The sequence below is a fragment of the Poeciliopsis prolifica genome, unplaced genomic scaffold (genome assembly GCF_027474105.1).
Source record: "Poeciliopsis prolifica strain line A6 unplaced genomic scaffold, Auburn_PproV2 SCAFFOLD032, whole genome shotgun sequence".
NCBI classification, from domain to species: Eukaryota; Metazoa; Chordata; class Actinopteri; order Cyprinodontiformes; family Poeciliidae; genus Poeciliopsis; species Poeciliopsis prolifica.
This window is the reverse complement of record NW_026562407.1, coordinates 5,942,731-5,964,467: the sequence shown is the minus strand read 5'-3', so window position 1 is coordinate 5,964,467 and position 21,737 is coordinate 5,942,731. Positions and strand designations below refer to the sequence as shown.

Here is a 21,737-nt window from a genome sequence, read left to right as displayed (position 1 = left end):
TGGTTTGTGTAGAAAAAATGGTAGAAATATGAAACGGCCCCATAAAATGTCTGCTGCACTGGAAAATCATAATAAGAAATTCAGGGGACCAAGGTTGATGAAAGCAGCCACAAGGTTCATAATATTTTCAAAATGAGTATCTGGGTAGATAAATTTCTGCCCAGATATTCTATTTTTAGCCTGGCAGGTGAGTTGGAACAAAGAGGGAATAGTCCTCCCCCCCAAAAAAATAACAATCCATGATTCTGGACAAAGATTCTAGAATGGAAACCCACATTTATCCATTCATATCAGAATGAGTGAATAAATGTCCATCAGACTTTATGGTTTATCTCTGTGAATTGTGTTTATGTTTGATCTTTGTATTTTCTGGTGTGTTGAGGAAACTTAAAACGGAAGAAGCTGATAACTTTGATGCTTGCTCAGAAGAACTCGTTGCGAATATTAATTCTCTTAATGTATTGTTTGAAAGCTGCTCCGCTCTGCTTTGTCAAAGTAAATGAAGCCCGTACGCTTTTTGTTGTGCGTTTGATTAATGCCAGTTGCGGTAAAGTGGAAAACGTCCTTAGTGTGACAATAAGACAGATAAATTATCTAAAGGAAATCAAGGTAATGACTTTCATTTACTCAATAAGCAGATATTAATTATCTGTCCAGCAGATTAGGAGCCCTGAATTATTGAGAGTCTTGAGATAAATGGCTTTCTGATCGAGACATAATGAAATCCTTCTTATGTCCTCCAACCAACCACTCGTCAATTTACATATTAATTTCTGCTCTTCCCACTTTAGCACTCACCAGAGTTTAGATTCCTCTCCCCGCGCCCTATCTGCGCCGCGATGTCTTGTTTTGCCTTCAGGGATTTTGATGTTATCACAAACACTTCTTCTCCACTGACACCCTCCCTGCTGCCACCCTCAGAGGGGAAAGTAATGAAATGATGAATTTGTAAAATAACCGCAGGGCGACTATAATGAATTTTGTGGTGTCTTTCTGACTAATAGCTCTGTCGACTAGAAGAACTCTGTAGAGGAGTGCAAATAGTGGTATTTGTGGTTTAATGCACAAAGGATGAGCACGGTGGGGGAAGGTAGAGGGGTTGCAAATCTGAGCAGCAAATATCTCCCAGATGAGAAAGGTTAATTTGGCATTGATTACTGAGGTTTTTCCACCAAGAAATGCAGGTTCCATCAACCATTTGTCTGAATTCATCACTTTTACTTGACTAAGAGGATAAAATGTGCAAACGGGAAAGACGACGTGTTCTCAAGTTCCTTTAGATAAAGAGGAGAATGAATATGTGATCAAAGTGCAAATACTTTGACAAGCATAGGTACCATATATTACTGTCATCGCTGAAAGCTTTAAGCGGCTCGGCTGAATTTGTCTCTGCTGGTAAGGACAGAATGTGTAGGCGAGAATAACTTCTCAAATATATGAAGGAAATTACGTTTTGAAGAAGCAATCTAGCGTTTTAATGCAGTGTGAGCTATGACTAGTAAGAGTGTTACCGCAGCCAGCAAAACCGCAGTTTCAAAACTCATGAATACTTGTACATTTTGTCATGTTAGAACCACAAACCTGAGAGTAATTTGCGACACTTTCATTGTGGAAAAACACTAAATCATGGACAATTCTCGAGTAGAAGGAAAAGCTATTCATTATTTAAAAAAAAAAACAAGTCTAAGTGTGGAAAACATTTGTTTTACCCCCTTTACTTAAACACATCAAGATATATTAAATTAATATTAAATTGTGTTCACTAGAGTGTGATTTAATTTAAATTTAAGTCCAGAGGTTTGTTAGAAAACGTCAGTGAAAACACAGCATAATGAGGAGCAAGAACCGCAGCCGACAGCTGGTCCTTTAAGACGACAGAGGAAGAGTGACAAGCAGAAAGACCTGATGAAAGACGGTCATGACTGCGTGTGCAGTTTGCAACAACCTGCAGAGGACACAGAAAAGTTACTCTGTTTAAAGGGCACCAAAGCAGAACTTTCTGGACAAAGTAACACTGCATATTGTCCTGAACACTGCATCCCCACAGCAAAACTTGGAGACGCAATCATCACGCTGTGGGGATGAGTTTCTTCAAAAGGGACAGGGAAGCTGCAACCAGATTGAGAACAAGCCTAAAAATACAGCCATGGCTGAAGTGGAATGAGTTCAGAGTGCCAAGATGGCCCAGTCAAAGTCCAAGCCCAAATTCAACTGAGAATCTATCGAAAGACTTCCAAATGTCATAGCTGTGTTAGTGAGAGGAGAAGGGAATCTTTTCTCTCTTCACTTATAGTTTTTGTTTGAACACATAATCAGAAATGTAGTTATCAAAAACACAATGCCACTCATAAAACACATTTTTGTCACTCTTCTTTCTTTTTGCTTGTTTCCCAAAGTAACTGCATAATCTACTTTCTGACAGTGAATTTCCAACATATGTAAAATATGTTGGAATTTTACATATGTTCCAACATATGCTAACTAATGGTTAGCAGAGAGCAGTGAGCAGAGACTTTCCCAGACCTGGAGTCTCACTGCTGCCTCTATGTCTTATAGTGCTCTTCATTTTTCAGGTGGAAGAGACATTAAAACTTCACCTGTAAAAGATCGATTGCTTTGGCAATATAGATGTTGCATGTTGTCAGATATGGTGGTCAAAATGACTGAAAAGCTTAAAAATAAATTAATTCACTGAACATATAGAATGCTGCTGGAATATAGACTTTTAGTAATGGAAAACAGTCCTGTATTGAGAAATGTATAATTTCTTTTTTTTAAACAAAGGCACCTACAATACTCTGGTAAATATATTGTCCTAAACGATTTTCCTAAATCATGTTTTACTTTTTTTTTTTTTTTAATTGGTCAGAGTATGCCGAGTGTTAAACAGCAATTCTTTAATTCTTGTTTACCAAGGGGATAAACATGATGTGACCCTTTTCTGTTAGCCAATCTTCAAAATGGGAAAAGAAAGAGAAGTTGCCATTCATGTAAGGCAAACGTGTGTTGATCTGCATGACGCCGTCTCAAATTTATCTTGCCGCTTGTCATGCTGGTGCCACACCAAGAAGTGGCAACAACTACCATGAGGTTGTATCTGGGGAGTTAAAAGGTGACGAGCTATTTTGAAATCTTTTCTCGCAAGTGATCTACGAATAACAGGGTCGCATACAAACAAGGTAGAAACATGTATGCAGGTGCTGTTATCAGTATATCGGACCTTATACTTGCAATTTAGGTCCGTTTCATGTGAATGATTTGTAACCATTCGCCACGCACCTAAGAGCTGCGGGTATGTATTTCAGCTTATCTTAAAGTCGGTACACAGGAACTAAACTGGATAGGATGGGTTGAAAAAGAGACGTCTGAGTGCAACATATCGATACAATATAAAGAGATAAAGTAACACAGAGCTGAAACCTCAACACTAAAGCATAATGTCTTGCCTTAAAACAAAAGAAAGTTTGTCTTTAACTTCCATTGTATATATATATTTTTTTCACATTTTTTTAAGGTTCAATGAGATCATTTCCACACCTACATCTCAGCTCACCCTCAGCAACCAAAACAAAAGGCTGGTATTGTCTTGGTTTTCTTGTTTCTGCCGTTTTGTTACAATGTTTTGCAGTTCTCTGTCATTTTTTGTGTTGTTCTCTTGATTCCTGATCTTCCACGTGAGTTCTGTCGCTGGTTGTCAGTCACTGACCCACAACCTCCGGTTACTGAAATGCCATCGGCTACATGGCTTGTTCTCTCTGGTTTCCTTTGCTGTCTGCCGGCTGTATGTGTGTTTTGTTTTCGTCAGCATTTGTTTTGGTTCCTGCTTTGTCCCTTTTGAACTTATGTGAACTTTACTTTTTTAATTATCTTCAGCACTCTCGGTTTTTCTCTTTGTTAGTAAGTAATTAAACTTTTTGTTTTCAAACCTGCCGTTTTCATGAATAATGCATTTAGGCTCTTTTCATCTTGCACCCCCTGCATGATGGTATGATACACAAAAGAGAAACAGGGCCTCCCTGTGCTTTAGTAAGCCTATTAGCAAGTCTGAGCACCTTTGTTTAAAAAAAGTATAAAATATTAGAATCCAGAATCGGGTATATATGATTCTCAACATTACCACAATTTCTCAGTAGCTAATTACAAGAGATTTTTAAACACAAATATTTGAAATGTTTCACAAAGTAATCAGATCAATTGTACATACTTCAACTAAAACAGTATTTACTTTATATTGTTATATTTTTATTTACTGTAAAATCTGAGACAAATTCATTGAAAAATATAGAATAATAGAGATAACATGGAAATAGATGCTAAATTGTTGTAGTTTTTAAATACCCATGGCACAGCATTGCACCTCTTTGTTGTTCTATCTTTTAAAGAGTTGAATAAAAAAAGAAAAAAAAAAAACAACCCCCAGTGTTGTGCACAAGACACATGCTAACCGAAGCCTGCTGTCTGTAGTTTTAAAGCAAGAGTATTTGATGGCTCTTTAGTTTATTTATTGCATGGAGTCAAATTCATCTTTCTTGTAAGCATCATAAACTATATTGGTTTTCAGTCAGCTTATCAGATGTGTGCAGCAAGTGGGGGTGGGGATGTTCTGTATTTTTCTGTGTTCAGAACAGCCAAAGAAGACTCAAATTATTCCAACACTTTCTCTCGTATCTTATTAATATAACTTGAAATTATGTAACAAAAAATGTTTGCAGTTTTAAAAACGTTTCTTTTGGAATCGTTTGTTTATCCAGGGACTGGGGACCTACCAATTTTATCTTGAATTTTCCCACATATGTAGGTGAAATACTGTCCATAGATGGTTGAGCTTTCATAACAGAGCACATTGACTGCATACATTTCTCATAAGAATTTCCTTTGTTTCCCACAATCCGAATGGATGCTAGCAAGTTTGATGCGCTAGCTGGGCACTTGGCTTTTTCACTTTTCCACATTCATGTGGAAAAGTGTATAGAGGCTTTTACTGCCTATGTCAACTACAAGACACAGGAAGTGTCACTAGTCACCATAAGTGAAAAGAAAGGTTTTGAACCACTGATGTGGGCTCTTTAGCAACTAGCAATTGTACCAATTGTGTAAATTGTGATTTGAGCTGCAGACTTGGACTGATGTTTTGCTCAAGTTGCAAACACAACTTCAGACTTCAAAGATTTAAAGTTAAAAGACTCCAGTAAAAAAAAAAAAAAGTTTAAAAAGTATTTATGAGTTAATTAGGCCATAGGACAGAATGGTAATGATTTCATTGCCTTCCCTACAGCAATGCAATGCTTCAGGCCATACTTATAGAGCAGGAACATTAATTGCAGTTGTTAAAAACTAAAGAATTGACTTACTAGATATGACCTTTGAAAACTTTAGCCTTGACTTGTCACTTAAAGCCTTTAGTTTTGACTCAGACTTGTCCAAAGACCTCTGTCTTGTCCTGATAAAGACAAAGCAAAACAAGAACCAATGGACATCGCATCTGAAACCTAAGATGGAAAATGGAACTTATATTCTAAAAACCTTGTTTTAGCATATTGTGGAAAGCACATTAAATCAAATGGATAGCCATTAATTGTACATGTTCTTTTTAGAGAAAGCAGAACAAGTTTAACATCTTTCAAATTGTCAGCAAAGGAATTAAGTCAACCAGTCAAACAACAAAGGCTCCTTAAATAATGAAAACAGATAATTAACTGAATACAATGGCACCATCTTCCATTATTCAGTCAGATTCATCTGGTTCATCTGGGTGTGTTTGTCTGTTCATGCTGGAACTATACTTTGTTTGCAGATGGCCAGCTGCACAGGTTATGTGTTTTTGGTGGGGGTCTTGTGGTGCTGTCAGCCTGCCCAGCTCCTCCACAAGCTGTTTGTCTGACCACAAACCCATCAGCTGCCTGGATAATGACTGTAATTGATTAGAGTCTTAGTCACATCCCCTGAATTAGAACAAACGAATCGGCCCGTTTATTGCCACAATAAAAAGAAGAAGCAAAGAGCCAACCGAGTGTACAAGAATCTCTGGAAGAGACGGGTCAATTGTTTACCTTCGTTTACTGTGACAGTATCACTGGCCTACAAAGCATTGCCAAGTGTGATAAACAAAGCTCTCTTATTCTTAATTCTATTGAACAGATGTTTCTTATCTTTTCAGTTGATTGGCTTCGACACAAACAGCAGAAGAAGTTATTGCTTGTGCTCCATTGAGGCCTTCTACTACCACCGTGCTTATTATGTCAATTCACCGAGCTGTTGCTCCTCCAGGAAGACGCTCACAGTGGAACCTGGATGGAGAATGTACGCATCGGCTTGATGGCAAGGCATTATTCAGTACCAATTAGGCTATGGACAATTTTGATCACATGCTTGTGCTTCAAAGCCAAATATTTCTCTCCTCATAACTTCATTCTTCAACCAAAACAAATCTCTAAGTTTTAGTTTTGAAGAACTGAACGTACTACCATTGATAGTAGTCCTCGGCAAATAAAGGAATTAAAACACGAGGATTTGCTTGTCTTAGGCTCTCATTTAGAGAAAGATTAATTTCCAATTAATTTGCTAAACTGCTTAGAACCCACCACTTTATCTGCACAGCGGTTTTGTTGGAGCAAAGCACACCCATCTGCCCCTGCGACCTCTGGGCCCATCTGTAATCCTTCAGGATCCTGCAGTCAATACCTTAAGAGTGATTCACCCCTCCAGTCGAATAAACTATTAAATCCATTAGTGAGGCAGCTTAGCATTACTTTACATTTTGATTACAATCAATCGCCATCCCTTGCTGCAAATCTGATTCTGCGGTTCTGTCCAAATGTTAAAAGGCCTGCAACAGTGCGCTCCAACGTCCAACGTCCAAATTGAAAACCCAGCCCATGCTGAATGATTAATAGTTAAAGAGCAGCCATGGCACAAAATGGTCATCTCTACAGGTGGGTTCAGAAAGTATCTCAGTTTCTCATGCATTTTAAAATAAATTATTACAGAGTCTGAGCTACTGCAATACGCCACTCCTTCTACAGGTCTCTGACAGTGATATTTGGAGATTTTTTCTAAAACTCTTGCCATCCACATGTACATGCGGGAAAATCTCGGGTCCTTGTCCTGCGTCATTAGTCTCAGATTCAGTTGCTTAGAACTTTTTAATTATTACTCGTATAGATTAGGGAAGGGCCCTGCAACTTTTACCATCCATAGTTATTTTTACGTGAAGTCCAGATAAATAAGTCTTGTTTAGAACCACAAGGGTTATGGCATTTTGAAAACACACCGCCTATATTTTTTTTGATAAATATATAGTACAGGAAATGTGTTGTCTTTTTTTTTTTTTAAACACCTTTTATTTCTTTTTTGGGGTTTTCTAAATAAATTTTAAAAAAACTTGCGGAAAAGATGATGGAAGCGTTTTCTTTTATGGGATGTTGATATTTGAGGCAAAACAGTTTTCAGCCTGATGACAAAGAAATTGGATCTAAGAATGTTATTGGCACTTTGGGTGTCACCCTGTTGTGGAAATTCAGTCACATTATCCAGTGGAAAAACTGAAAAATGGCTAAAAGCTCCATCTGCTATTACATTGATATTTAAAAGCAATAGTTACTTAAAATTTTTAGTCAGTCATTATGAGGTATTTTAGAGGTCCAAACAGCAATTTTCAGCGCAGCAGGTTGTGTATTTATCATATATACTTCTGATGGAAAATCCTCATGAAAGATTTATCTTTCACCATAAAAGTTGATGTCATGTTTAATTAAATAAAAATTGCATTTAGTAACCTTCAGCTCATGAAGACAGAAGTTAAGGATGACTCTGATGAATTGTTTTGAGAGGCCATTGTGTTTTAATAGCTGCTTAGGTCCAACTGTCTCGCCGTCTCATATTTCATCCTGGCTTTATGTTTTACATCTTGCATTTTAGTATATGTTTAATGCTGCTCCCTTGGCCAAGTCTGCCTTGTAAAAAATAGATTTTCGCCTCAATAAAATGACTTGTACGCGTAAACGAAAGTAGAATAAATAACTTGACCATTTATACCAATTATCAGCTTTTTAGAGAAGCGTTCCTTAGAGAGAGCAGGAGATGGTAAACAAGATTGTGAATTATTCCAAGACATATGTCTAGTAAAAGACATTGTAAACAAAAACAGATCTCGTCTATAAAACCGTATATATCGCCTTGTGTTCAGTATTTTGTAATTCTTGTCGACATGAAGGCACAGACACTCTTGAGCAAAAGCGAGAGAATATTCAAAATCCAATCCACCGATATGTAGGACATACGTGGAAGGTAAAGCCATTTCCCCTCTTGCATGACTGCTTCCTGTCATGTTACTGCGTCTAAATCTTTGAATGTTTGCCGAAAAAACACCACAAGTTTCCTCAGTGAGACACTTTGTGTCTGTCTCCTATATTTTCCACATGATAGAATTTTTAGTAATCCCTCTGGATTAGAAAGACTTCCTCTAATACCTGGAGATGCGAGTCAACCACACTTAGAAGGTAGTGTGTGTAAGCCTGTGTTGCTGCATGGAGAGGAGGGAAACTGAATGTTTGGGATGAAGAGACTGAGCGGTGGAGAGAGGGAGGAGGATAGCGAGGGAGAGAAACAGCTTTAATGTCAGTCTCCCTTTTAGACATGCTTTTAATTCCTCTGCAGGAATATCAGCAATATTTAACTGGAAATGTCACAGAATGTCAAGTCGGAAAATGTCACTGGGGAAGAACTGGAGGGTGACCTCAAACGTCCCCCTTTAAGATGAAATAAATATGCCTCAGTGGTATTGTAAAGGCACGTTTTTTTTTTCTTCTCTCCTCTCCTTCTTTCTTCAGCGTATGATTTCTCCATTTTACAAAGGCTATTCATTTTCATAGCAACAGAGGGGCGAAAAGCCAGAAGACAAGCAGCGGAGAGATAAATGAACTCATCAATCGCCCTGAGTGGGAACACGGGATCAGCGAACGTCTACCCTGTCATTTCCACCAGCCGCCCGGTAATTGTTGACTTGCAGTGCTGAATGCATTGCCGACTCTGGCCTCCTGCATGTGATTATTGCTGTCATTGCCAAAAGGGATGGCCATTTCCTAAATGATCTATTGGTAAACATTTTCTACGTGAAAGCATACATTAAGGAAGCGATTTCCAACCCACTTTATCGTCACTCTGTTTAGTTTCATGAAGAGAAAGAAAATGTTCTGGTCTTCAATGTTTTTTTGTTTGTTTTTCTCGAAGCAGCAAAGAAAGCTACGAACTTTTCAGTTAAATATATCAGTATTAGTTTTGTAGTGTTTTGTATGACTCATTTGTGTAGTTAGGCCAGTTTTGTACTGGCGTTGATCTGTGTCGGCATATGTCATTCTTCATGTCGCTTTTTGTTGTTGGAGCCTTGAGCTTTTGGATTAATTTAAATTTCTTGATTTGTCAATGTTGTGTTTGTATCTGGGTAGTGTGGTAGTATTTTTTTTTATTTCTCCTAAAAGCGCATTTATTTGTGGTAGGCCTGATCTTCTTCGTAACCGCTGTAACTGCCAAACTTTAGAAAACAGTTGTAACTGAGAAAAGTTGGTGTTTATTGTGTGTTGTAGATGGGATGTTTTGTTCAGTTTGGTTATGTTGATTTAGGATTGAATTTTCTCCTTTTTTTTGCATTAAGTTATTTTATTTGTGCATTTTGTTTATTTCTTTGCAGAAACTCCGGATGCTGTTGATTGAATTTGAATTGTATTGTAATTGTATTTTTTTTCTTTAATTGAAAAACGTGTATCAGAATAAACGAGCTCTTCCCAGAGCAACATTGTATCAACTTGCTCCCTCTGTGGTCCACAGATGTTGGTTGCACAGGATTCATCTGCTTGTGCACCTGTTGATCCAGGCTCAGATTCCCCTAGATCCTAAAATAAATTGCTGGTAACAATCAGTTATCTTAAAACATCATGAAAGCATCGGGCAGTATATCAACATGTCTTCTCGCATTACAGAAGTTCTTTTCAATAAACCAAAATATCAAAAAGCCAATTTATTTTGGGAATTCAATTTTTTTTTTTTTTTTTTTTTTTTGCTTAAATGCATCACTGTGATGGAGACCAGGGGCTCCATCCCTGGTAAATGATTATTGATATTATATTTACAGAACAAATGCCTTTTGTTTCAGTTCTTTATTTCAATTATATTGACATTTAGTTAAACATTCTTTCAGGCATTTTGTTGCCTTGCCTCTTTCCTTAATGCAGAGCCTCTGCCGGTCAAAGTGACAATCGCACAGAATAAAATATCTGCCAAGACTGAAATTTCTTTAAAAGCATTTATCTGAAAGAAGGACAGATAACATGCAAACAATTTGTAAACTCTTTTGAGACCAAACATGAGGCATTTGCTACTGACATCAGCATTCGCTTGACATTACCTTATCAGTGAAGCTTCTTAACGTGCAGCTTCCCCTAATAAGGGTCAGCTGCACGGGTCTATTTTCAGGACGTCGCCACTAAATAAAAGATTTCTGAAAACCATGGAGGCAAAAACAGGCACCGGCTTCTCCTCTCTTGACTGCCCTATTTCAAATAATTGCATCAGACTACCGTTGGTGATTTAAGTCCCACCTACAGCCGTGGCCTATCAGTGCCAATGCTGATTGCGACACTACAGGCATGTAGCCAATCATGTTCCAGTCCTCTCAATGTACATTTCATATGAAGACAAACTGAAAACCAGCTCCAAAGCAAACAAACAAGCCAAACAAGTATTTTTTTGAGCACTTCGAGAGAGTTTTATGTTAAAACGTTTATCTACAGCAACAGTTGGTTTATGTTTTCTGGCTTTGAAAAACTGTTTCATCTTTAAATGCTGAAGCAAAACTTTTTTTGTTTGCTTGTTGGTGACGGAAATGTACTTTACTTACATGTGCACAGTGGTACAAAAACTTTTTTTAACTATATTTTAGACTTACATTTCAAAACTCAGACCTGTATATCTGGTGAGATTAGATTCTTAAAGACATTTTAACATTTATTGTATTTCAAAAAGTAGACAGCACTTTTTGCCATTAGGATCACAATTTATGGGTAAAGGCTGCAACGTGAAGATTTATTAATACAGTTTGCAATTTTTGAGAGAATTACTGTAACTGTACAAACAAAGAATATGACTGAAATCTCAACAAAGAAATGAAAAGAAAGCTGTCAAATAGAATGAAAGAGGAGGATGAGATTAGTTTTTTTTAACAAGAGGAAGAGGGTCAGATGCATTTCTAGTATAGGACAATTCACATGTATAGACCTTCATTTCTGTTATGACAAAGCAAAAGTCACCTAGGTCACACCGTTGTGCAGCTCAGCATTGAGAAATCCAAGTTGACATTTGAACCCATGCAGCAGTGGACTATAAACAGCGCTGGGGCTCGATGAGCTGGAATCATGCACAGCATTGAGAGGTATGTCTGACAGTAACAGTACACGAGATGCAGGAAAAACATAAAACAACCCTGATCTGAAATCAATAAGGCTGCAGACAGTGGAGGAAAAAAATAAAATAAAATCCAGGAACAGTAAGAGAACAAGGTGCACAGTTCAGCTAAAAGGCATAAGGATTGTTCAGCTCTTTTTCTTCTATCTCGCACAGAGGGAAGATTTTCTAAGGGGCAGCAATGATCCACTTATGGCCTATCAAGACATTAGCCTGGAGTTCTAGGTGTCAGATTGGATACACGTTCACTCTGCTGCAGTGCTTCAGAACATCTCTTTCCCTTTCCCTCTGCGAGTCTGTCTACTGCATCTCTGTTTCAATTTCCACCTCGGAGCCTTTACAGTTTAAAGATATTGATATTAACAAGGATGAGCCGTCTTTGCTGAGCTTTATAGTGTGCAATAATAGAGCTAATAGAGATCATTACCAACAGAAACGATTCAAATTCTTAGGAGCTGGGGCTCCTAAAAACCAGCAAGCAGTTTGGACAAAAATATTGACAGCATCGAGTGGGAGCCTCCAAGGACATTAGAAAAGAAATTAACATTGGACAATTCACCGATGAGTCACAGAAGCATCTAAAAAGAGATGTATAAAAGGATCTCTGGTATGTTTTGTGACTGTTGATGCTGCAGCGATGCTAACGTTGTCCTCTGCCATGAGTCAGAACAGCACGACTTCACTGACTGGCAAGACAACTGGTTCAACAAAACTGCGGACGTCATTCCTATTGACAATAAAGGGAGTGGCATGGACGGTATTTGTCTTTTTCTGTCCTGTTTATTGAGGGGGGAGGGGGGGCTGTTTCAACAGGATGAGAAAATAAACCAGAGCTCTGCAGACAGGATTAAGTGTCAGGATGTTATCTTTTATACACAGCCAGGAGCTACTCGGTAAAATTCACTGAAAATAGCAGCAGAAAGCTGGCGTGAAGCAGGAAATGAGGTTGAGACAGTACCGGTTTACATTTAAAAAGGATAGTAAAGGAATTTTACCTATGGCAAAACTAACTAAATTAACACACCTTACATACCTTGGAGATTTGTTGACAGAAACACACCATCAGAATAAGCCGTTTACGGTTCGCTTGAAACTTGACATTATGCGAGACCAGTTAAGTATGCTGGTTTTATTGCTGACCAAGATAGCCAACAATAAATTAATGCTTAAGTCTTAAAGTGAGAACAGAGAGCTCAGTAACAGTTGCATGTAATGTGAATCCCAAATTTCTGGGTGAGGTTTTGTATTTCTACTGTTCCCTACTGTGACCTTGTATAACCTAGATTTTCTTTTGACACATTGAACAGGTGCAGGATGGAGGAAGTCTCTTTACTGGGTATTATTGCGACTGGAAAGTCACACATCTTACATTCTCTTCAAATGTTTAAGCTACAGCATCAGTATTCCACTGGGGAGAAATTTTATTCTGTATCCCTTGACCTGATTTTGCCAAGATTTAGTCAAAATGACTTTATTTTGATTAGATTCAAATGTTTTAAGTTTAGCCACTAGAAATAAATCAAAAATGATTGCTGCAACAAATACGCTTCGTTAGAATTTCCCTTTTCACGATTTAAAAGCAAGTTACCAGCTATTTTGATTAGACACCAACGATGAACTCACTAAAAGAGAAAAGGCTTTACTTTTTGTTAGACTAATGCAAGAGTTGTATTGCTATATAGTAACAACTGAAATTGGCTGAAAAGTCTTTGACAAATGTCTCTCCAGTCTACAATACAAACATATGAAAGTGTGACTTTCTTGTAGTGTATCAAATTCAATCTGGAAGTAAATTAATGATTAGCTAATTTAATGTGCAACTGAATAAATTGTCCCAAATTGTATCGGATGACATTTGTTGTAAGTTGATGGTAAATGGATAAATTGAACTCTAATGTAAATGTGCATCAGTGAAACATGAGATAAACAGAGAAATGTAAAATTGTGGGTTTAAAAAAAATAGCATGTATATTTAAAATATTTTGGGAGTTGCAAATAGTTAAATTCGTGTCTATTGTACTGTTATTGTAATACCCTTTGATCCATTTAAAACTCACAAAAATATTCAAGATGAGAGCAAAATTGAACTGTTTTGAATTTAACCGAAAGCTTTGGCTTACCTTTGGTCCCTAAATGAAACGAAAATTAAATTTAGGAAGATAAAATACTTTCCACCAGCAGAAAGTCTAAGTGGCTTAGCAAGGGTCAGGACAGATATGAGGTGACACTCAAAAGACGTGCGCCTTCCTGCGCTACTGGCAGGTAATTTTATTAAATGTGCATTATTTCAAGGTCCCAGTCCTTTAAATGCGATAAACCGTAATCTGCTGTCTGTGGCAGGCGGCAGCTCGCTGTTTGTCCTTTTCCGAGGTCAGCCGGCTCCTCTTCCTTCGCAGAAAGAGAGATGTCCAGCTTGACCGAAAAAGAAAGTTCAAAAGGACCAAAGTTCGAAAGGCATCAAGCCGAAATGCTAAATACTACAATACCTTGCACACCAAAGTTGTTCGATAATTGCTCTTTTTTTTCAGGAAGCATTCCCAATAGCATGTGGTAACAAGTAGGTGGTCTGGAGCTGGCACTGAGGAGCGTGGGATGAGGGGCTTTATGTAATCTGCAAAAAAAAAAAAAAATGAATATGTTATGCAGAGTAACTCTTATCAAGTTTTGTTGATGCAAAGACATACCATCTCTGAGACCTTGAAACAAGAGAAAGAAGAAGTGTTAATAGTATTGCGTGCAGCTGCACTGCACCCATGCTGAATAACTCCAACCCAAGAGGTGCGCATGTTCTCATTCAGACAACCCCCCACCCACAAATAGTAAAAAAAAAATATATATATATATAAATATGAATTACAGAGAAGCTTTTAGGTCAAAAAAAGTTTAATGTGCCTTGACCACCCACATGGACTTTCCCATTATCTCAGTGTATTGCTTTTAGTGCTAAATGATGCCCTGAATGACTCATAAATAAAGCATTTAATCACATAAGAGGAAAACATGTCTTCAACCTGAGTTACAGCATTGAGGTTTATTTAGTGTTGTGTTATTCTATAGATATACTTTTAATCAGTATATGATAAATCCTTGCTTTTAATCTAGATCTAATGTTATACTATAATAACAATGGCCTTGTTCGAATGCTTAGAAAAAAACAGTTTATCATGGCTTAGTTGTGAGCGTGAAATTTAACTTCCCAGGGCTGAGCAATGTGAGGGGGAATGTTGCAACTCCTCTACACGAGGATGAAATTGCAGAGATGTTCCAGGCCGTGTGCACGGCTCCTTGTTCCCGATACTCCAGTCCCCAGACTGGAGTTCTCCAACACGGGCAGAGAGCATGAGATCCACCTATGAGGGCAAGGCTTGAACATGCGTGTATATATGTGTGTGTGTTTATTTTCCAAGACAAAGAAAAATCCAGGGCATCTGTTTCTATTGATTTTTTTTTTTTTTTCCTGTGTGTGCTCTGAGTCAGTGGCCGGGTTTGGAGAAATTTGTGCATTCAGGCTTCCTCTCAAAGTGAATCTACAGACCTGTTTCTCAGACGTCGGCGTGGTGAATAACAGCGCTTTCTGCTACGCGGTTTGATGAGCTTAAAGTTGCTATGCTACAGTCTCAATTATAACAGAAACCTAAACGCAGACATTATTCAGTGAATACAATCGGGTGACATAGCTGTACTTTTCTCTCTAATGAAAGCATTGTTCCCATTTTTATCCCTCTTCCTCCATGGACATTAACTTTTATTGCATAACAGCTCGGTTGTGACAGTGCACTAAGTTTCCCTTTATCTTTGTTCATAAACATTGATCACAGTTCCACGTTATGGCTGGCATTTTAAAAGTGTATAGTAAAACAAGAGCCATGAAGTTTAGTGGGGTTTTTTTTATTTTTATTTTTTTTATGTGGACCTCTGGTCCTCATGGCTCAGCAGCAGATATCAATGACTGGAAAGTTGAAGCTTTGTAATTACAGTCCCTTGCAAAGGTTTGCTTCTCTTCGGACTCCTTTGTTCATTCCTGTTTGTAATACGGCGGAAGCTCCGCCAGACTAGATCTAAAGCATCTATGAAGAACAGTATCAAGATGTGTCAAAGATTCTCCTAAGTCTGTAGTTTTACTAGGCCATTCTAACACATAAATATAATTTAAGCTAAACAATTTTACCGTGGCTCTGTTTAGGACGGTCAGGCCTTTTGTAGCCTTTAATAGAGTTCATTTTGTCTTTTGATACACGATGGAAAAAAAACATATTTACAATCCCCACTGAAACAAATTGAGATGTGAACAAAGAGCACATTTTTAAACATATTTGCTATATTTTCTCAAAGACTTGGATAATTTTTTATTATTTTTTTCCCCTCATGCAGTGACTTCCTTCTCGATACTTTTACACAAAGGTCAGACTTTAAGTTTAATAGGATTTAGGTGACCAGATTTAAGTCTATCCGATTAGTTCGGCACTTTCGTAACTAAGTTCATTTCATAGCAGTCATGTGCATGGAAATGGCAGAAAAGAACATTCTTAAGTCCATGTCAACACTGGCCGTCATTATTCTTACGGAACCAGATATGATTTAAGAGTGTGTGAAAAGAAGAACAACCCTACTATGAAAATATTGTTGCAGGAGGTAAAATTTATTTAAAAAAAAAAGAGGCATAAATTCTATGCCTATTTTTTTAAAACTGTCATTATGTCATCAAACTCATCCCTGAGGTCCCACTGCCATCTGCAGAAATGCACTGAAAGCTACCAATCATAACCAAGAGAAATGTCTTAATACTGTCAATCAGCTAATGTATGAGCTGCTCACACCCTCCAAATTTATCCACCATCATTGCTCGCCATGCTTACTTGCATGTGCCAGGAAGGCGTAGCAGAGAGCAAGGGGCATGGCATGAGCAGTTACTGTCCACTTTCCTTGACAATTAGTGGAGTGGTCATTTGGGCAAGTTTAAAATAAAAAATAAAATGTTTTTATACACAGATTATCTCTTCTGATCAAGACATTTAGCTGTAATCCAGATGTCAGTGAGGAAATTGATGTTATTTGCTTAAATAGGATTTGTAGGTCTGAGGATGTAAGTACTATGAAAACATAATTAGCATTGAAAAATAAGGTCATTATTTTTCAAATAATGACCTTAAAGCTTCATTTCGTCTTCCAACAAAGAAGAATTCTCTCACACGCACTGAGGATGAGACATGAAGGAGAATAAAATGCAAGACACCACTTGTTCCTAGTTACGGTTTCTGTTACTTCTTCTCAACATCACAGATCAAAGAACGCAAGAGAAAATTTATTTCTAGTGACAAACATTCCTGTCAAAAACAACATGTGTTTATGATAAAAGATGAGTCTTTACATACAGAGGGGAATGGTGAAGTTAGGAGTTCAATGTAAATCCTGACTTTAAATGATTAAGGCTGAGAAAAATGAAATCCTGTAAGATTTTACGATTTCTTTGTTAAAAAGATGACATTTTGGTGTTGAGAAGATGACATTTCTTAGATATAATGGGATGTCTTGTCATTCTTAAAGGATGCGACTTGTGTAAAACCAACCCAATTTCATTTTTTATTTACCCTTGAAGTCTTTACCTCAATATGAGTATGAGTTAATACTCATCTATACCATTTTATAGTTGGAGGTCACAAAAGCTGTGGGTTTTTGCTCACCATTGTCCTTGACGACCCGGCTAAGGACAATTAGCAATTCAAACTGAAAGCAATTCATTTCTAAAAATTTCTGCTTTGATATACCACAGTGACCGCTTTACTAGAAGAAACTGGAGTTACTATTGATTTATAGGCCGTAAAACATCAGAAGTGGGAATAAACAGTTTAAGTCTGTAACTATCATTACATTTTATGGACATGGCAGTAATTTTGTACGATAGTGGTTTTCCGAAATACTTTGAGGTCATTTAGAAACCTCTGATTTCCAGTGAAATTTCAAGTTGGAGGACATTTAGGAAAAGCTCTACATATACTGTAATTTCCCTCTGAACCAGAACTTGTTGCTACAGAAAAAAATATTCTACACAGTATCCAGCACCCAAAAACTGTGTTTAATATATGTAATCCATATTTAATAATCAGATGAGTATCTATGAACTCAATGCCAATGTTTTGAATGCCTCCAAGAGGTTAAATAAGTACTAATCAAAGGTGTGAAGGACCCAGCAATGTTTTTGTGACTTAAGTGCAACTGGAGTGAAATTCTGAAACTTGAGTCACCATATCGGATTGATGTTCTGGGGAGGAGCGGTTTGTGAATTTATGCAGTATTTGCTGTAAAGAAAACGGCCAAAATGGCACACAGGCGACAGAAACAGATGTCAGTTTTGTGGTTCAAAGCCTTTTTTGAGTTGGCAAGTAGGAGGTACATACTTTGCATAACACCTCTGTTTTTATATATAATATTGCTATTTTACCAGTCTTTGTAGTAGCACATCACACAAATGTTTGATCCACGGTTTCCTCTCCGTTCAAGGTTGTGAAGCATTTTGGAGACCTTTTAAAAAGTCTTAATATGTCACACGGATTATCATTGACAATCAAAGCATGAATAAATATGGCTGGGCGACAGAGTTGCTGGTTCTAATTTAGTCCTGTTTATCATTGTTTTGCTGTTTCTGCTTTGCTTGTTCCTCTGCGAAGTCTGCCACCTCACATTCCAAAATCTCTCTCTACCTCGCAATCTGCAATTCAAATGGAAAGCCCATGCAGAACATGCCAGATGGTCCTTCACAGGCTGCCATGCCTTGGCCAATCAATAAATCCTCCCTGTGTCTATTGATCTATGCTCACACTTTTGTTTCCCGTGCTCTTCTTTTTTAAAAAAGAAAGACATGCAAACATGTCGTGTTTGTACTTGAATGTGATGTAAATTGTGGCAAGAATGCTGTGGTGGACTTTTAGAGTCAACAATGTTTTAAAAGGCCTCTGTTTGACGAGGAGTGAGTTAAAATAGGATTTTAGATTCTATACGACCAGCATTAGACCATTCAGCGTTCCTTTTGGCTTGCCTCCAAAAGAAGTCAGTCATCCACTGGCAACTTTTGGAACCAGCAAGCAGGAAATGATCATTTGCATCTCTGCTCCTCTGTCAAGTCAAAGCCCTCTTCTCCTAAAATGAACGCTGTCAAATGCTGACAAGATGAGCGATGTTACGCACACGTGCCAAAGTGTGTCAGGAACTCATCTCCCCACCTGTCCTTCAAACACGCAGCAGGGTGCCATCTTGCTTTTTACTCACTTTCACTGATGAGTCGATGTGTGTGCGTGTGCAGGATGGCTGGGGTTCATTTGACGGGGTGCAATTTCTCCTCCTGCGTAACCCCCAAAATAGACCTCATAGTCTTGTTGTCCCTCTTGGCAACAGTGAGTCTTTCTTGTCATGACACGCTGTCAGAGAGCAACGCAAAGTAGCAATTTGCCCAGGTATCCAGATTTCTAAACGGAAGTCAGACGTGCTCCTTCTAAATTTAGATCAAATCCTATTAAAGCTTGCAAACCCAAGTGACACACAGTTGGAGGGTGTGGATGTTTGCAGGTGTCTACGATGTCACCATTTCACCCGGGAAAAAAAAAAAAATTACCGAAACCGATACTTATTCCTACTTCTGTCCAACATTGCATCAATGGCATTATCTAAAAAGAAGCACGCTCATTGCGGCAGCAGCACAAATTAGACCACATGCTCTCTCTTAGTTTATCCACCAACCAGACAGCATTTAGCAGAAAGCCCATAAACTGGAGGCCATAAAATGAGCAGGACTCTTGATTAAAAAGAGTAGATTAAGAGTCTGTTTGGCTGCTCCTCAGACACAAGTCATACTTGCTGGCGTTTTGTACAGGCAACAAGCACAATGGGAAATTCTGCAGTTGGTCTTTCTCCCACTCCCTTTGCATAGATAATATGGCAACAGGGGGCTGTCCTTGTACTTATCATTGCTGCACTCTACAGTCCTACACCCTCTTTAATGAAAAAAGCTCAGCCGAACCAGACACTAATTCATAATCATACTGGGCTTTTATTTCCCCATGATGGCATTTTGGTCAAAGGTATTACTTAGTAATTGTTGTAGACATTCATCACAATAAAGTATCACCTCTGAAAGTTTCATATTAAAACTTAGTCTCCCTTAATAAAATCCCTGCATAACTATGCAACATGTTGCAATAGGGCGAACATTCAGAGACCTCTAAAAGCTGTTTCTAGGACATGTCCAGTGTCCCATTTTCTTCATGCACTAAAGCACAGTGACATGACTGGTCAGCCTACACCTGTGGTGTGATGTGCCATGTCACACCCGGCTCAACTCTCTTCCCCCTTTGGGCTTGCCCATTTGCCTGCCTGCATAACAGAGGAATGCAATTAATGACAGATGGCCGGGCGATGACCACGTCCTTGAGCTGCGAGCCTTCCTGGCACCTACTGCTAATTGTATCACATATAACACAACTAAAAGCATAATAAATCTGTGCGAGAGCGGGATGTTTTATGCAAGCCCTCTCCTCTTTCTCTGAGTGGTAAATTGCTCCACTCTTGAAATATCTATAACCTTATGACACCCATGCTGCATTAGCTTAATTGCCTTTTTCTCTGCCCAGGTTTCTGGGCTGTGAGAAAATGCAGGAAGAAGATGGGGGGGGGGGGGGGGGGGTGGAGAAGAGGTGCAGCTGTGCTTATGAATTGTAGGGATGTTTTGCTGATTAGCAACAATTGAGACCGATTACTTGCCGCTGCATGATGCGACGAGATCCGAGGCAAGAGGGCATGAAATTATAATGTGGGAGAGAAAGTGACATGCTATTTAAGGTTCACTCTGATATCTTAAATGTTATAACCAACCTGGCATTGAGGCTTACAACACCAGCTTAATGGTGGAAAAACAAACTGAAAAAAAAATTGATCTCGGGTTGGGGTGTCATAAAACTCTATTCATGAGGTCAGATGAAGTGTCCACACAGACAGCTTGTGTCACTGCAGGGATTTTTCCCTCAGCATCACGTGAGGCCTCCCCACCCACTACCTGCCGGCCGAACCTTCCCGTCTCACTCAGAGAGCTCGTTGTGGGGAGAGCGATGGCGATGTCTCTGAGCAGCTGCTAGGAGAGCAGCTCTGCCAAGGAAACGCATCAATACCTTCGCATAAGAGAATAAGTACTGTGGAATAAGTACTGTGCTTGTACATAAAAGGTACAAGATGTCTATTAAAACTTAAGATTATGACAAAATAACATTTATCACGACGTTAAGAATCGTATAGGTCCCCTAAATATAAGTAAGGTAAATAATAAAAGGTCACAAGAGTCTTTTCTGTTTCATCTTCCTTATAGGACTAAACAAAGCAATACCTCTAAAAATGACTAAGTGGACTCAGCTGAGTAAGCACAGCAGGACGGCTTCTTCTGAGCGGAACAGCCAAACAAACCTCTAAAGCCGCTGGGGAAATAAGAACGAGGTGGGGCAGGATTCACCACCCCCAGGCCTGAACTTGCAGCCACGTTGATGTTAAACTCAAAGCTCCTCATGTGCTGCAGAGAGAGGAGGTTTTCCACTGAAAGACTGAAGAAAGAGGAGGCTGGGGCGGTGTGTTGGAGCGAGGGAAAAGGGGAGGATGAAAAAAGCAAATAAATAAATAAATAAAAATAAATAAAAAATGCACAGATGGGGAAATCAATAAGGGTGTGTGAGAAATGGTCCAAGCAGCTTGCATTTCCTCGATGGTCATCAAAAGGTTATTTTACACCCAAAAAGCTTGTATTGATTGCGTGCGCTTGGCACGGTCTCTGAGAGAGCAGAGGGATATCTGCTGGGGGAATTTACACGGTATTTATTTTTTGCATTAGGATTAGGGTGGGCGTTGAGGACGATCAATGCTTGTTTAATGTAGCTGCAGGGATCAAACCATGAATCATGAGCTCCAAGGCTATTACATTTTATTTGGCATTGTCATTGACGGGCTTAAGGGCCCAGCCATTCCTCAGTTTAGTCAAGATATGGAATTAGACGTTTATGTCGGCATGACTTGGAAGAGTCATGCCAAAAATATTTGCCGCCAGTTTGGACAAGAAATTGGATGGATTTTGGTACATCACTAAAAAAGGATGTAAATAAAAAATTATTGGCTGGACAAGTGTTTCTAATTGTTTAAATGGCCAAATCAATCTGCTATAGAATAAAAGCCATCTACTAATGGTTGAATGTTCAGTTACATCATTGATATTTGTGGCTAAAATTATACAATTCATTAACCAGATGCTAAATTGG

At 38.5% G+C, this 21,737-nt stretch overlaps 1 protein-coding gene across 3 annotated transcripts in view; it reads right to left on the bottom strand.

Moving 5' to 3' along the window:
• Positions 1-10,524, bottom strand: part of elavl2 (ELAV like neuron-specific RNA binding protein 2) — an 87,111-nt gene extending 76,587 nt beyond the window's left edge. For 2 of the 3 annotated variants that reach the window (XM_055051056.1, XM_055051060.1), the window contains exons 1-2: positions 10,400-10,524; positions 5,352-5,440 (exon numbers count right to left, since the gene is read on the bottom strand). The gene's annotated coding sequence lies outside the window, so the exon portion shown is untranslated. The remainder of the gene's footprint in view (positions 1-5,351; positions 5,441-10,399) is intronic. The other variant, XM_055051059.1, reaches the window with a different exon arrangement.
• Between the last annotated feature and the right edge of the window lie 11,213 nt (positions 10,525-21,737).